The sequence below is a fragment of the Prionailurus bengalensis genome, chromosome B1 (genome assembly GCF_016509475.1).
Source record: "Prionailurus bengalensis isolate Pbe53 chromosome B1, Fcat_Pben_1.1_paternal_pri, whole genome shotgun sequence".
NCBI classification, from domain to species: Eukaryota; Metazoa; Chordata; class Mammalia; order Carnivora; family Felidae; genus Prionailurus; species Prionailurus bengalensis.
Genome location: NC_057344.1, coordinates 46,374,037 through 46,388,769, shown reverse-complemented (window position 1 = coordinate 46,388,769; position 14,733 = coordinate 46,374,037).

Here is a 14,733-nt window from a genome sequence, read left to right as displayed (position 1 = left end):
CTGAAGTCGGACGCTTAACCGACTGCGCCACCCAGGCGCCCCTCAGTACTTGGTTTTGACTTGACTCCATGGTACCAGGGAATGTTGAATCCTAAACATGAGTAAATTCATTGTGGCTGTGATGAGTCCTCATTCCTGAATACTTCTACATAGTGTTTTCTTAAAAGCACATTGTAGGAGAAATGGTAAGATTCTCTTAAAATTAGAGGTTAATCTGGATAGTGCAATGTATGCTGATTGATAATAGGGATCCTGTAAAGCATGCATTTCTAAATATTTGATTAGGATTGGAGAGAGACTTAACCTTACAAATCCACTAGCAAAGAAAACAGTGATTTTAAAGGTACAATGCTGCGGTTTTTACAAATGGATCTCTATTGGGGTTATTGGTTATTAATTTATAAGTTTGAGTTTTATAGGATGTCATCTAAAGAAGAATTAATGTGATTTAAAGACCTGACCTTGGAAACTCTAAATCTCTAGGTGAGGCATGGGGGAGGGGAAGAGAGAAGGACAAGTGGGAACATTTGTTAGAGGCCACAAGATGCTGACATGTGCTTTGATTTAATATAGGAAGTGATAGGGAGTTCTTTCATTCCAAACCCGGAAGGAGGAAATAGGCAATTAGAGCACATGGCTGGTCTGGGGAGAGAAAGAGCAACTGCCAAATTAATTCATTTGCTCAGGGAATAAGGGACTGCTGGTGAGTCACTGGCTCTAAGTAGGACTTGCTTTGTTGTAAAGAGGTAATTTCAAGGCCCAGAGTTGAAGACATGGGCCTTTAAGAACAACCTCGCCCATCTGTTAATGTTGTTTCCTACATTTCTTAGGTCTCCAGCCTTCCCTGATTAGGCTGGTATTATAGAAATGTGCTTGGCCTCTTCTAACTGGACTTGTCTATGAGGCAGAACACTGGGATGCTCAAATTAGGGCAGTGCCATGAAAGACTATTCTCAAAACCCAGATACTAAAAGGCAAGTTGCATTTCTCATTGTTTTCCTCTCCTTCAGTCAGGACTCTAGAGTACATGTTGAATAATAACCATGCAAGAAATTACCAGCATGAGTCCGCCTTATTACAGATGAACAGTTCATCGCTAATGTATTTAACTCAAGTTCTTCTTGTTCTAATGAATTAACTGCACTTAAGTGGCCTGCAGCTGAGAACTTGTTTGGGGAAAATGGCTCAGATACGAATCCCATCTGTAACCACCCCTTTAAAACACTTAATACTTGTGCAATATTTAAATCAAAGATTCTTTCCAATTCCATTGTCAGACATCTTAAAGGAATGTAAACATCTTGTGATTTTTTAAATATGGACATATGCATGTAGATAACCATTAGGAATAAGTAAAAACAGATATAAAAGGCTTCTATAATTGAGATCTCTTTTCTCCTTCAGGATGTAAGTGCTGTATTCCTGTGTAACTTAACTACTTTACCAGAGACAGTTCCAGCTGATGACTTTATCTACATGGCACAAAATCCTATTGTAGCTCAGTTCTAAATTCTGTGAAGTCAAACAACCATTATTGGATTTATCCACAGTTTGTAGAAAAGGAGATACACATGTCAAAAGTGATTCTTGGAAGTTAATATCAGAAGTGCCATAAGATCACGTAATGTGTAGTTCATCATGTGGTGATTTGAGCAGCATTTGGGGCCTCCTGTCACTTCATCAAAGGAAAGCCTATAAATAAACACTGTTTAAAGTGCTTTGCCTATGAGCTAACAATGTCAATAATGTCTAGAGAGAGCCACAGTCCAAGAACCCACAGCAATTTCTTTTGGTTAGCGAGCACAGATTTGGAGTCCTCACTTGCACTCTTCTGGTCATTAGAGGGTTTAGCTAGGCTATAGTGACCTTGAGCATGAAAAGGACTCAGTATCAAACTCGGAAGCTTTAATAAGACACAGAAACATAGATGCTATTCCAAGATTGGCCAAGACCTTATCAGAACACTGTACCAGGTTTAATTTCAGTATGTTAAAAGAGATGTCTGGAAATTGGATGGAGTCCAGAGACGAAAATAAGAGAGATGATTAAATGGTAGGGGAAATAATAGTTTCTAAAAAAGTCTAAAGGGATTGGAATGTTTTATTCTGAACGAGATGGGAGCTAGAAAGTTTTTTAAAAATCATGTTCCTTTTTATATCAAAATATTATGAAGGTAAATTGAGAAGTTGTACACGGAGATAGCACATAATATATATGATTTGATATAGAGCATAAGCAAAATGTGTTCTCTGATTTGAAAGTTTTTCAAATGTAGGCAAAGGTCATAGAGGCTGATAAGGGTACCTCTTTTCCCCTATTGTTTGAAAATCACTGGTCTCAGAAGAAGGATTGGAGCTCCCTGGGCTATCTCCACAGTTAACTTTTGGGTTTATTTCAGTTTTGGTACAATTTATTCAGACTCTTATTCACGATCCCTACCAGAGACTTAGTGATTGTGATTTTTATTTCTAGTCCTGTATGGAGGACTATTTTTTCTGCTTTTATGTACTTAACATATCAGGTTCAAAATATCTGATACAGCTTTATAAAGTATGGTAGTCTGAAATTCTGCATATTTACTCTTTCTTGCTTGGTCCAAAGCATCTATTTCTTAACACCAACCCGCTTCATTTTACATATCACAGACTAACAACAAATATCTTTAACTTGCTGACCAACTAAATTTCCTTTCTAACTACTCTTGCCAAGGAGATAGATACACAGACCGTAAAAGTATTAGTGATTAATTCAGCCTACCCTACATAATTAAACTCTCACCTACGTAGAGGTCATTTGACAAGACCATTATATAATGTAATTAGTCAAATAGCCTCTATAAATGAGGAAAAAGAGGATTAATTTCTCTCTCTCTGGATGAAAGGTGTGTTACGATCATTCTGAATAAAAGATAGATATTTATAAAACATTTGCTGAATGAATGAATGATGAATGAATGAAGTGCATTTTAGAAGTTGTGTCTTAAATACACAAATTACTCTCAAATCACATACCATGGTGAAAATTTCATATTGACTATTGTCCTGATTTCTGCCTTTTCTCAGTGGGTCACCAGAGCATTCTTCAGTTCAGTAAAGACATTTTTTCCATCTTGAATTGACAATAACTCCACCTTCCTTTTACCCATAACCATGAGCCATAGCAGTCAAGAATATATATCTAGCATTGAAAAATCACTCTATAGCGATAGCTCAAGTGTAATTTCATAAATAATGAATCAAAGACTCCCACTGTATCCCTTGTACCTTATTGAATCATTGCACACTTTAAATGGCTCTGTGGTGTGTTTAACAAATCTTTAACCATGTCCCAGAGTATTACTCATAATTTAGTCTGAAACACTTAGCAATTTCATAAAGTTTTGCATTCTGGCTCTAAAGTGAACCTTTAGAACAGAACTGAAATGTTAAATGTGTTTTATGTAAGTAGAAGTGATGTGAATTCATACATTACTAAACGTTTTTATACTTCTTTCCATTTAACCATTAATGCTTTCTTCCTGCATGGCCATTAATTTTTGTTGTAGCCAACAGATATTAAGCCCCTTCCTGTTCACTTATAATGAAGCCTGTGGACAGGAGAGAATAAAAGAAAATGGAAGAAGCTTTTATTCAGACTGATTTGGTGTCCTGGAATGGCTGAATGTTACTGTTAATAACCTTGCAGGGGTAGAACTCAGAATGTGAAGGAAATTTTACTGGCACTGCTTGCTGGCGAGTCAAGCTCTTCCACACAGGTTGGAAAGATACATTATTTTAGAGAAGAGGGCAAATGCCAGAAGCCATCATGAAATCCTGAACTGATCCTCTCTTCTGCTTCCTTCTCCCTGTTTCCTTTACTACCACCTTCTTTTTCATTCTCAGCCAACTTCCCATCTTCTTTTATTCCCCACCTCTTCCAGCTTCCTTTCCTGATGTGTTGATTGTCAGCAGATCCAGCCCCTCTGACTGGACGCACCTGTTCCTTTTGTTTCTGCTCTGTGCAGACAAGGTGACTAAAGAGGAGTAGGGGTGGAGAGAATTATGCCTGAGATCTGTCCCATTGTTCTGTACCATCTACTGCACAGCTTGCTTCTCATGCTCTAATCTACAATCTTAATTTGGAAACCATCTCATGTTTGCTTCTGTGAATGCAAGTTTAAGGCAAAAAATTTTTTTGAAACTTTTTTATAGCATGTTACACGAGGTTTATGAAAACACTTTAGTCTCTTAACATAAGGTGATATATTTAACATAGTATATTCGTTTCTCTTGCTGCATAACAATTACATTTATCATGTCACAGTTTCTGTGGGTAAGGAGTCTGAGCCTCTCTTAGCTGGGCTCTTTGCTCAGGATCTCAGAATGCTACAATCAAGGGGTCAGCCAGAGTTGGGGGGTCTTATCTTCCAAACTTATGTGACGGTTGGCAGAATTCTTTTCCTTGTGATTGTAGGAATTAGGCCCTTACCTCCTAAAGACTACCCATTTTCCTCCCCAGTTGGAAATTCACCACATGGCTTTGACTTGTTAATGGCCAGCCAGAGAGCCTTTCTCTGATTTTTCCCTTCTGTGACCTGGGGACTCACTTTTATTGGCTCACCTGAAAAGGGCAGGCTCACCCAGAATAATCTCCTGCTTGATTAACTTAAAGTCAATTGATTAGGGGTCTTAATTACATCTGCAAAATCCCTTATCTATGTCATGTAACATAACAGAATTGTGGGAATGATATCCCATTACTTTGGGACATTCTGTTGGCCGGAAGCAAGTTATAAGAGGGGGGATTCTACACTCAAGAGGGGGTATTCTACAGGGTGTGGGTCGTTGGAGGTCATTTTAGAGTTCTGCCAACCACAAGGAGGAGTCAACACATTGATAAGTTCCTTTTTTGAAAAAAGTTTATTTTGAGAGAGAGAGACACACAACACACTTCTATATTTTCCTACTACCATGGCTCTAGCTCATGATCACATCATTCATTGAGTCTACAGAAATAACACCCTAACCGAACTCTCTGTATTTGCCATTGCCAGAATACTGCATATAAACTCAAAATATCACCATGTCACTGCTTAAAGACCATCAATAATTCCCCTTGGCTTCCAACACAGAAGCACATCTTTAGCATCACATACAGCATCTCCTAGATCCCGGTTTCCATACAGTGCTCTAGTATTATTTCCACCATCCCTGTCCCCTCACTTTATATTCTACCGCTACTAAAGGTCACCCTTCAGCTTAAATTTCGTGGGAGATGGCAGTATTTGTTCAAAATAAGTGTTGTATTTCCTTGTGAGAAGATGATACTTTCCTATTCCACTATGTGAGGCTTGATCATATCATTTTCTTTAGCTAACAGAATGTGGGTGAGAGTGACAATTGCCACTAGACAACAGAACCTTTAAGAGCCACCATTTCATGTAACCATTCATTCTTTCCCCCTCTGCCATTAGGCTGGCATGTCCCAGATAGGGGATGCTCCTTCAAGCCTGGGTCCCTAAATAAAGAGTATGTAGCCATACCCCATTAACAATGAACATTAATGTAAGTGAGAAACTCTTATTGTTGAGAGCCATTAAAGTGTGGAAGTTGTTTGTTATTGTAGCATTATCTAGGGAAATTTGACTAATATGAAAATGGGTGCCTCCATTAAAAAAAAGAACTAAAATATGTAGCTTTGGCTTCTGGGCCACATAGTGGTGGAACTGAGGAAACATGTTTTATCACTATACTTGCAGCCTCCGTTTTGTAAACCAATCACTTATAATAACTCAGAAGGCAAAAAATGTATCTCATAAACTTGCGGCTTTAGGGAAATAAAGAGAAAAAAAAGAATGTTGGTGACATGATTGCTATTGGCTGTATTTGACAAAATACTGTAGGAAAAGATGAGCTCATAAAAGAACTCATTGATTTGCACTTAATTGAAAAGAATAGAGAGAATCCAGAAATTATGAGACTTACAGACTTACAGAGTTTGAATATGCAACTGACTGCCATTTCCAACTAGTAAGGTACAAAATCTAGAAGGTCTGTGGATATCAAGGGCCAATTAAAACAGCCCAATGGCACAGTCTAAATTTAGGATACTGCCAACAAGGTTTCTACTGAAATTTCTGAATTGACATGGAGAATATAGTTAATCTTGGGCCCCAAAGATTTTACAAATAGGAGGCAGGCTTAGATGCTCTTGAGCCACTAAGAAAACCACACTCTCCCAGTATCATCTTCAGATGAAGCCAGTGAGGAAAAAAGAAAGAAAAAGAACTTTCCAAAGATGTTACAGACAGGATGAACTGCAAAGCTGTTCCTAGGTTGTAGAACTTGGGCAAAATTTTAACAAGTTTCAGATCTCCAGGGTATGGACCACTTACAACATGTACCCTATGGAAGTTTTGGATTGCTGTAAATGAGACACTGATGAGTGCCTTCTTTCTTCCCCTTTCCAAATGGGAGAGTTTATTTTAGTTACAATTTCCCTGTTCTACTACTGCATAGTGGATATGAGAGGAAATATAACTTATCTCTTTTTTTAACGTTTATTTTTGAGAGAGAGCGTGAGCGGGGAAGGTGCAGAGAGAGAGGGAGACACAGAATCTGAAACAGGCTTCAGGCTCTGAGCTGTCAGCACAGAGCCCAATGCGGGGTTCGAACCTGGGAATGGTGAGATCATTACCAGAGCCAAAGTCGGATGCTTAACCAACTGAGCCATCCAGGCACCCCTATAATCTATCTCTAAGTTCATAGGTCACTAAATCAAGAAGAACCATTAGCAGATTTGATACAGAGAATACCAAAAGACCCTAGATTTCGAGACTGAATGAGACTTTTTGGCTGTCTCCCTTGGAAGGAGAGATAGTGAAGGAGCTTAGTGTACAAAAGGGAGAAAAGAGAATATTTGTGATCAAGACACCATTATTTTATTTGCCTGAAATATTTGTTATCCCTCCATGTAGATGTTTACACAGCCCTGCTTCACTGAAGTCAGACTTGGCCATGTGACTTTCTTTTGTCTATAAAATATGAGAGGAAATGAATTCCATAATTTTCCCAAGTATGTTTAAAAGCCATCGTGTCATTTGGCTATTTGCCCTTTTCATCTCCTTTGGGGCATGTTATGTCTGACGGGAGGACTGCTTTTAAAGTCTGGGACTTGGAATGAAGATTAAAAAGAGGAATGCAGCCAAATACAATGGACATCAGCGTAAGGAAAGCAAATCTGTGTTAAGACTTTGCAATTCATCATAGCATATTCTAATGAACACTGACTTATATACTTTCTCTGTGTCTTCACATTGATGCTTTCTTTGCAACTCATTTCCTATCATTCTGTGCGTCCTTATTTCATTTGTATTATTTAAGACTTAACTGAGTCTAGGAAGTTTTCTTTAAACTCTCAGGCTGGGAAAACAGCCTGTCTTGGCTTCCATAGCACCTGTGAGTATCTTTACTTTTAAAACTTCCAGAAATATGAAAAATTGTCAGTTATGCAAAAACAAGAAAAATGGCTTTAATCTTCACATCACTCCTCCCAAATAGCACAATGCCTGTGATGGCTTTGTGATGTGTCACCTGGGCTAGGGCGAACCGCATTTTCCAGAATTTGCTTTTTTTGTATATTTCCTATTAGGATGGGGGCTACGAGGGAGATTCCTGGCAAGTGTGGAAGGCAGTAGAGATGTAGCAGCCACCATGCCGCTTAAACACATTGCCGATCTGCTGGTTTCCCTTGTTGGCATGAAATAGCAGTTGGGCCTGTAATTGTTCTACTATCTCTCAATCCTCCTTCAGCCTCTTTGACTCCTGGGCCGGGGGTGAGTGCGTGGAGCTCTGTAACGAAGGGTGCTGACTTCTGTAAGGTACTATCTCACCAGGGTCAGAGGGATAAGAACAAATAGGGGATTAAGTCAGTTGTTATGGGGATCTAGCTCGTCATGCTTACGTATTCCAGTCTGCTTGTAATCTTCCCTTACTCTTTGTCCAATAGACTTCAAGTTCCAGCATCAGATGCAGAGACAACATTCTTTCTAATTTTTCAATTTTTTATTCAAGTATAATTAACATACGGTATTATGTTAGCTTCAGGCATCCAAGATAATAATTCAATTATTCTCAGTGCTCATCCAGAGAAATGTACTCTTAATCCCCTTCATCTATTTCACCCACCCCCTCACTCACCTCCCATCTGGCAACCGCCATTTGTTCTCTGTCTTGAAGAGTCTATGTTTTGTTTTGTTGGTTTGTTTTATTTCTTAAATTCCACATATGAGTGAAATCATATGGTATTTGTCTGTCCCTGACTGACTTATTTCTGTTAGTATTATACCACCTAGGTCCATCCATGTTGTTGCAAATGGCAAAATTTCATTCTGGCTGAGTACTATTCCACTACACACACACACACACATATACACACACACATCAACCCCACACCTTCTTTACGCATTCACTTATGGATGGACACTTGGGCTGTTTCCATATCTTGCCTATTGTAAATAATGTTGCAATGAACATAGAGATGCATATATATTTTTTTGAATTAGCGTTTTTGTTTTCTTTGGATAAATACCCAGTAGTGGAGTTACTGGATCATATGGTAATTCTATTTTTAATTTTCTGAGGAGCCTCCATACTGTTTTCCACAAGGGCTGCACCAATTTGCATTCCCACCAACAGTACACAAGGGTTCCATTTTCTCCACATCCTCACCAACACTTGGTGTTTGTCTTTTTTTTTTTTAACGTTTATTTATTTTTGAGACAGAGAGAGACACAGCGTGAACGGGGGAGGGTCAGAGAGAGGGAGACACAGAATCTGAAACAGGGTCCAGGCTCTGAGCTGTCGGCACAGAGCCCGACGTGGGGCTCGAACTCATAGACCTCGAGATCATGACCTGAGCCGAAGTCGGTCGCTTAACCGACTGAACCACCCAGGCACACCAGTGTTTGTCTTTTTTTATTTTAGCCATTCTGACAGGTGTGAGGTGATATCTCACTATTGTTTTGATTTGCAATTCCGTGATGATTGGTGACGTTAAGCATCTTTTCATGTGTGTATCGGCCATCTGTATGTTTTCTTTGGAAAGATGTCTATTCAGGTCCTCTACCCATTTTTAATTGTATTATTTGTATTTTTGGTGTTGATTTGTATAAGTTATTTACCTACTTTAGATATTAATTTCTCATCAGATATATCATTTGCAAATACATTCATCCATTCTGTAGATTGCCTTTTTGTTTTTCTGATGGTTTCCTTTGCTGTGTAAAAGCTTTTTATTTTGGCATATTCCCAACGGTTTATGTAATTTTACTTCTGTTTCTCTTGCCTCAGGAGACGTATCTAGAAAAATGTGTCTATGGCGAATGTCAAAGAAATTACTGCCTATGTTTTCTTCTAGGAGTTTTATGGTTTCACATCTCACATTTAGGTCTTTAATACATTTTGAGTTTATTTTTGTGTATGGTGTAAGAAAGGGGTCCAGTTTCATTCTTTTGCATGTAGCTGTCCAGTTTTCCCAATACCATTTGTTGAAGAGGCTGTCTTTTTTCCATTATATATTCTTACCCCCTTTGTTGTAGATTAATTGACCATAAACAAATGGATTTATTTCTGGACTCTCTATCCTGTTTATTGATTAATGTATCTGTTTTTGTGCCAGTGCTATACTGTTTGGATTACTACAGCTTTGCAGTATGTCTTAAACTCTGGGATAATGATGCCTCCAGCTTTGTACAAATAGCTTTGGCTATTTGGGGTCTTTTGTACAAATTTTAGGATTTTTTCTGTTTCCATGCTAAATATTGGTATTTGGATAGGGATTGCATTAAACCTGTAGATTGATTTGGGTTGTAGGGGACATTTTAACACCTGGCTCTTCCAATTCATGAGCATGGAATATTTGTATACTTTTTTATGTCACCTAGAATTTCTTTCATCAGTGTTTTATAGGTTTTGGAGTACAAATATCTTACCATCTTAGTTAAATTTATTTCTTGACATTTTATTCTTTTTGGTGCAATTGTAAATGAGATTATTTTCTTAATTTCTCTTTCTGCTGCTTCATTTCTGGTGTAAGAAATGCAGCAGATTTCTGCATAATAATTTTGTAGCCTGTGACTTGACTGAATTCATCTATCAGTTATGATAGTTTCTTGGTTGAGTTTTTGGATTTTCTACATATAGTATTATGTCATCTGCAAATAGTGAAAATTTTGCTTCTTTCTTACTGATTTGGATGCCTTTTATTTCTTTTTGTTGTCTGATTGCTATGGCTAGGGCTTCCAGTACTATGTTGAATAAAAATTATGAGAGTGGACATCCTTGTCTTGTTTCTGATCTTATGGGAAAAGGTATGTTTTTCACCATTGAATATGACGCTAGCTATGGGTTTTTCATATATGGTCTTTATTGTGTTGAGGTATGTTCCTCTAAACCTTCTTTGTCGAAGGTTTTTGTCATGAATGGATATAGCACTTGTCAAATGCTTTTGTTGCATTTATCAAAATGATCATATGGTTTTCATCTTTTCTCTCATTGATGTGATGTATTACATTGATTGATTTGCAGATATTGAACCACCCTTGCATCCCAGGAATAAATCCCATTTGATTGTGGTGAATAATTTTTTTTAATGTATTGTTGAATGAAGTTTGCTAACATTTTGTTGAAGATTTTTGCATCTATGTTCACCAGAGATATTGACCTGTAGAGTTCTTGTTTGGAGTGTCTTTATCTGGTTTTTGTATCAGGGGGTAATGCTGGCCTCATAGAATGAATTTGGAAGCTTTCTTTCTTCTCTTTTTTGGAATAGTTTGAGAAGAATAGATACTAACTCTTCTTTAAATGTTGGGTAGAATTCACGTCTGAAGCCATCTGGTCCTGAACTTTTGTGTTTTGGAGGTTTTTGATTACTGATTCAATTTCATTGCTAGTAATCAGTCTATTCAAATTTTCAATTACAGAAACAACAGTGGGGTTTTTGTTGTTGTTATTGTTGTTGTTAAGTTTATTTGTTTTTGAGAGGGACAGAGATAGTGCAAGTAGGGGAGGAGCAGAGAGAGCGGGAGAGAGAGAATCCCAAGCTGACTTCACACCATCAGCGTAGAGCCTGATGGAGAACGTGAACTCATGGATGTGAGATCATGACCTGAGTTGAAACCAAGAGTCAGACACTCAACTGATTGAGCCACTCAGGGGCCCCTACAGACACAACAGTCTTATAGAGACTTGATTGCTTAACCAATTCCTCAAATTCTACTAGCTAATTTCCTATAACACACACTACACACACACACACACACACACACACACGATATCTAGATGTATCTTCTACTGGTTTTGCTTCTCTGGTTGAACTGGAACTGGAACATAGCTACTTATTTGTCAACTTAACTTGAATGTTTAAAAGACAACTCAAATTTATGGTCTGTAAATTTTTATTATCCACCTAAATTTAGTCATCTTGGTGAATGGTACTACCAGTTATCTTATTATACAACTTAAAAAAATAGATGTCTTCCTTGCTATCTCCTTTTCCTCTACCCTCTATATGTGGTTGATAACTAAATTCTATCAACTATTACTCCTAATTGTCTCTCAAATATCCATCACTCTTTATCTCTACTACTAACAACTTGACCTATGCTACTGTTATCTCTTGAATGCATTACTCAAGAGTCACCTATTTCTTTGATTTATACAAACTCTGCTAGTCTATAACCAGTAATTTATTTTGCAATACAGTGATGTTTTCTAAAAACATCTATGGGTATATGGACTTCCTACTTAAAACACTATAATCCCTTTCTACTGGTCTTAACAAGAAAAACCAAAATCCTTAACACATTTAATAAAGCCATTTGTAGGCTTCCCCATTTGCACCTTTCCATCTGAAGCTTGATTTTATTTTATTCTCCCCCTTTTCCCAGCTCTCTGAATATTTTACATTTCCCAGACCAACTAACCCGGGGCCACCATACATGTTATTTCATTTGTCTGTAATATATATCCACACCCTAATAAATTTCTATTCTTCCTTCAAAAATCAACCTAGTCACCACTTTTTTTTTTTTTTTATTTATTTATTTTTTTTTTCTGAAATTTATTGACAAATTGGTTTCCATACAACACCCAGTGCTCATCCCAAAAGGTGCCCTCCTCAATACCCATCACCCACCCTCTCCTCCCTCCCACCCCCCATCAACCCTCAGTTTGTTCTCAGTTTTTAACAGTCTCTTATGCTTTGGCTCTCTCCCATTCTAACCTCTTTTTTTTTTTTTTTTCCTTCCCCTCCCCCATGGGTTCCTGTTAAGTTTCTCAGGATCCACATAAGAGTGAGACCATATGGTATCTGTCTTTCTCTGTATGGCTTATTTCACTTAGCATCACACTCTCCAGTTCCATCCACGTTGCTACAAAAGGCCATATTTCATTTTTTCTCATTGCCATGTAATATTCCATTGTGTATATAAACCACAATTTCTTTATCCATTCATCAGTTGATGGACATTTAGGCTCTTTCCATAATTTGGCTATTGTTGAGAGTGCTGCTATGAACATTGGGGTACAAGTGGCCCTATGCATCAGTGCTCCTGTATCCCTTGGATAAATTCCTAGCAGTGCTATTGCTGGGTCATAGGGTAGGTCTATTTTTAATTTTCTGAGGAACCTCCACACTGCTTTCCAGAGCGGCTGCACCAATTTGCATTCCCACCAACAGTGCAAGAGGGTTCCCGTTTCTCCACATCCTCGCCAGCATCTATAGTCTCCTGATTTGTTCATTTTGGCCACTCTGACTGGCGTGAGGTGATACCTGAGTGTGGTTTTGATTTGTATTTCCCTGATAAGGAGCGACGCTGAACATCTTTTCATGTGCCTGTTGGCCATCCGGATGTCTTCTTTAGAGAAGTGTGTATTCATGTTTTCTGCCCATTTCTTCACTGGGTTATTTGTTTTTCGGGTGTGGAGTTTGGTGAGCTCTTTATAGATTTTGGATACTAGCCCTTTGTCCGATATGTCATTTGCGAATATCTTTTCCCATTCCGTTGGTTGCCTTTTAGTTTTGTTGGTTGTTTCCTTTGCTGTGCAGAAGCTTTTTATCTTCATAAGGTCCCAGTAATTCACTTTTGCTTTTAATTCCCTTGCCTTTGGGGATGTGTCGAGTAAGAGATTGCTACGGCTGAGGTCAGAGAGGTCTTTTCCTGCTTTCTCCTCTAAGGTTTTGATGGTTTCCTGTCTCACATTTAGGTCCTTTATCCATTTTGAGTTTATTTTTGTGAATGGTGTGAGAAAGTGGTCTAGTTTCAACCTTCTGCATGTTGCTGTCCAGTTCTCCCAGCACCATTTGTTAAAGAGGCTGTCTTTTTTCCATTGGATGTTCTTTCCTGCTTTGTCAAAGATGAGTTGGCCATACGTTTGTGGGTCTAGTTCTGGGGTTTCTATTCTATTCCATTGGTCTATGTGTCTGTTTTGGTGCCAATACCATGCTGTCTTGATGATGACAGCTTTGTAGTAGAGGCTAAAGTCTGGGATTGTGATGCCTCCTGCTTTGGTCTTCTTCTTCAAAATTCCTTTGGCTATTCGGGGCCTTTTGTGGTTCCATATGAATTTTAGGATTGCTTGTTCTAGTTTCGAGAAGAATGCTGGTGCAATTTTGATTGGGATTGCATTGAATGTGTAGATAGCTTTGGGTAGTATTGACATTTTGACAATATTTATTTTTCCAATCCATGAGCAGGGAATGTCTTTCCATTTCTTTAAATCTTCTTCAATTTCCTTCAGAAGCTTTCTATAGTTTTCAGCATACAGATCCTTTACATCTTTGGTTAGATTTATTCCTAGGTATTTTATGCTTCTTGGTGCAATTGTGAATGGGATCAGTTTCTTTATTTGTCTTTCTGTTGCTTCATTGTTAGTGTATAAGAATGCAACTGATTTCTGTACATTGATTTTGTATCCTGCAACTTTGCTGAATTCCTGTATCAGTTCTAGCAGACTTTTGGTGGAGTCTATCGGATTTTCCATGTATAATATCATGTCATCTGCAAAAAGCGAAAGCTTGACTTCATCTTTGCCAATTTTGATGCCTTTGATTTCCTTTTGTTGTCTGATTGCTGATGCTAGAACTTCCAGCACTATGTTAAACAGCAGCGGTGAGAGTGGGCATCCTTGTCGTGTTCCTGATCTCAGGGAAAAAGCTTTCAGTTTTTCCCCGTTGAGGATGATGTTAGCTGTGGGCTTTTCATAAATGGCTTTTATGATCTTTAAGTATGTTCCTTCTATCCCGACTTTCTCAAGGGTTTTTATTAAGAAAGGGTGCTGGATTTTGTCGAAGGCCTTTTCTGCATCGATTGACAGGATCATATGGTTCTTCTCTCTTTTTTTGTTAATGTGATGTATCACGTTGATTGATTTGCGAATGTTGAACCAGCCCTGCATCCCAGGAATGAATCCCACTTGATCATGGTGAATAATTCTTTTTATATGCCGTTGAATTCGATTTGCTAGTATCTTATTGAGAATTTTTGCATCCATATTCATCAGGGATATTGGCCTGTAGTTCTCTTTTTTTACTGGGTCTCTGTCTGGTTTAGGAATCAAAGTAATACTGGCTTCATAGAATGAGTCTGGAAGTTTTCCTTCCCTTTCTATTTCTTGGAATAGCTTGAGAAGGATAGGTATTATCTCTGCTTTAAACGTCTGGTAGAACTCCCCTGGGAAGCCATCTGGTCCTGGA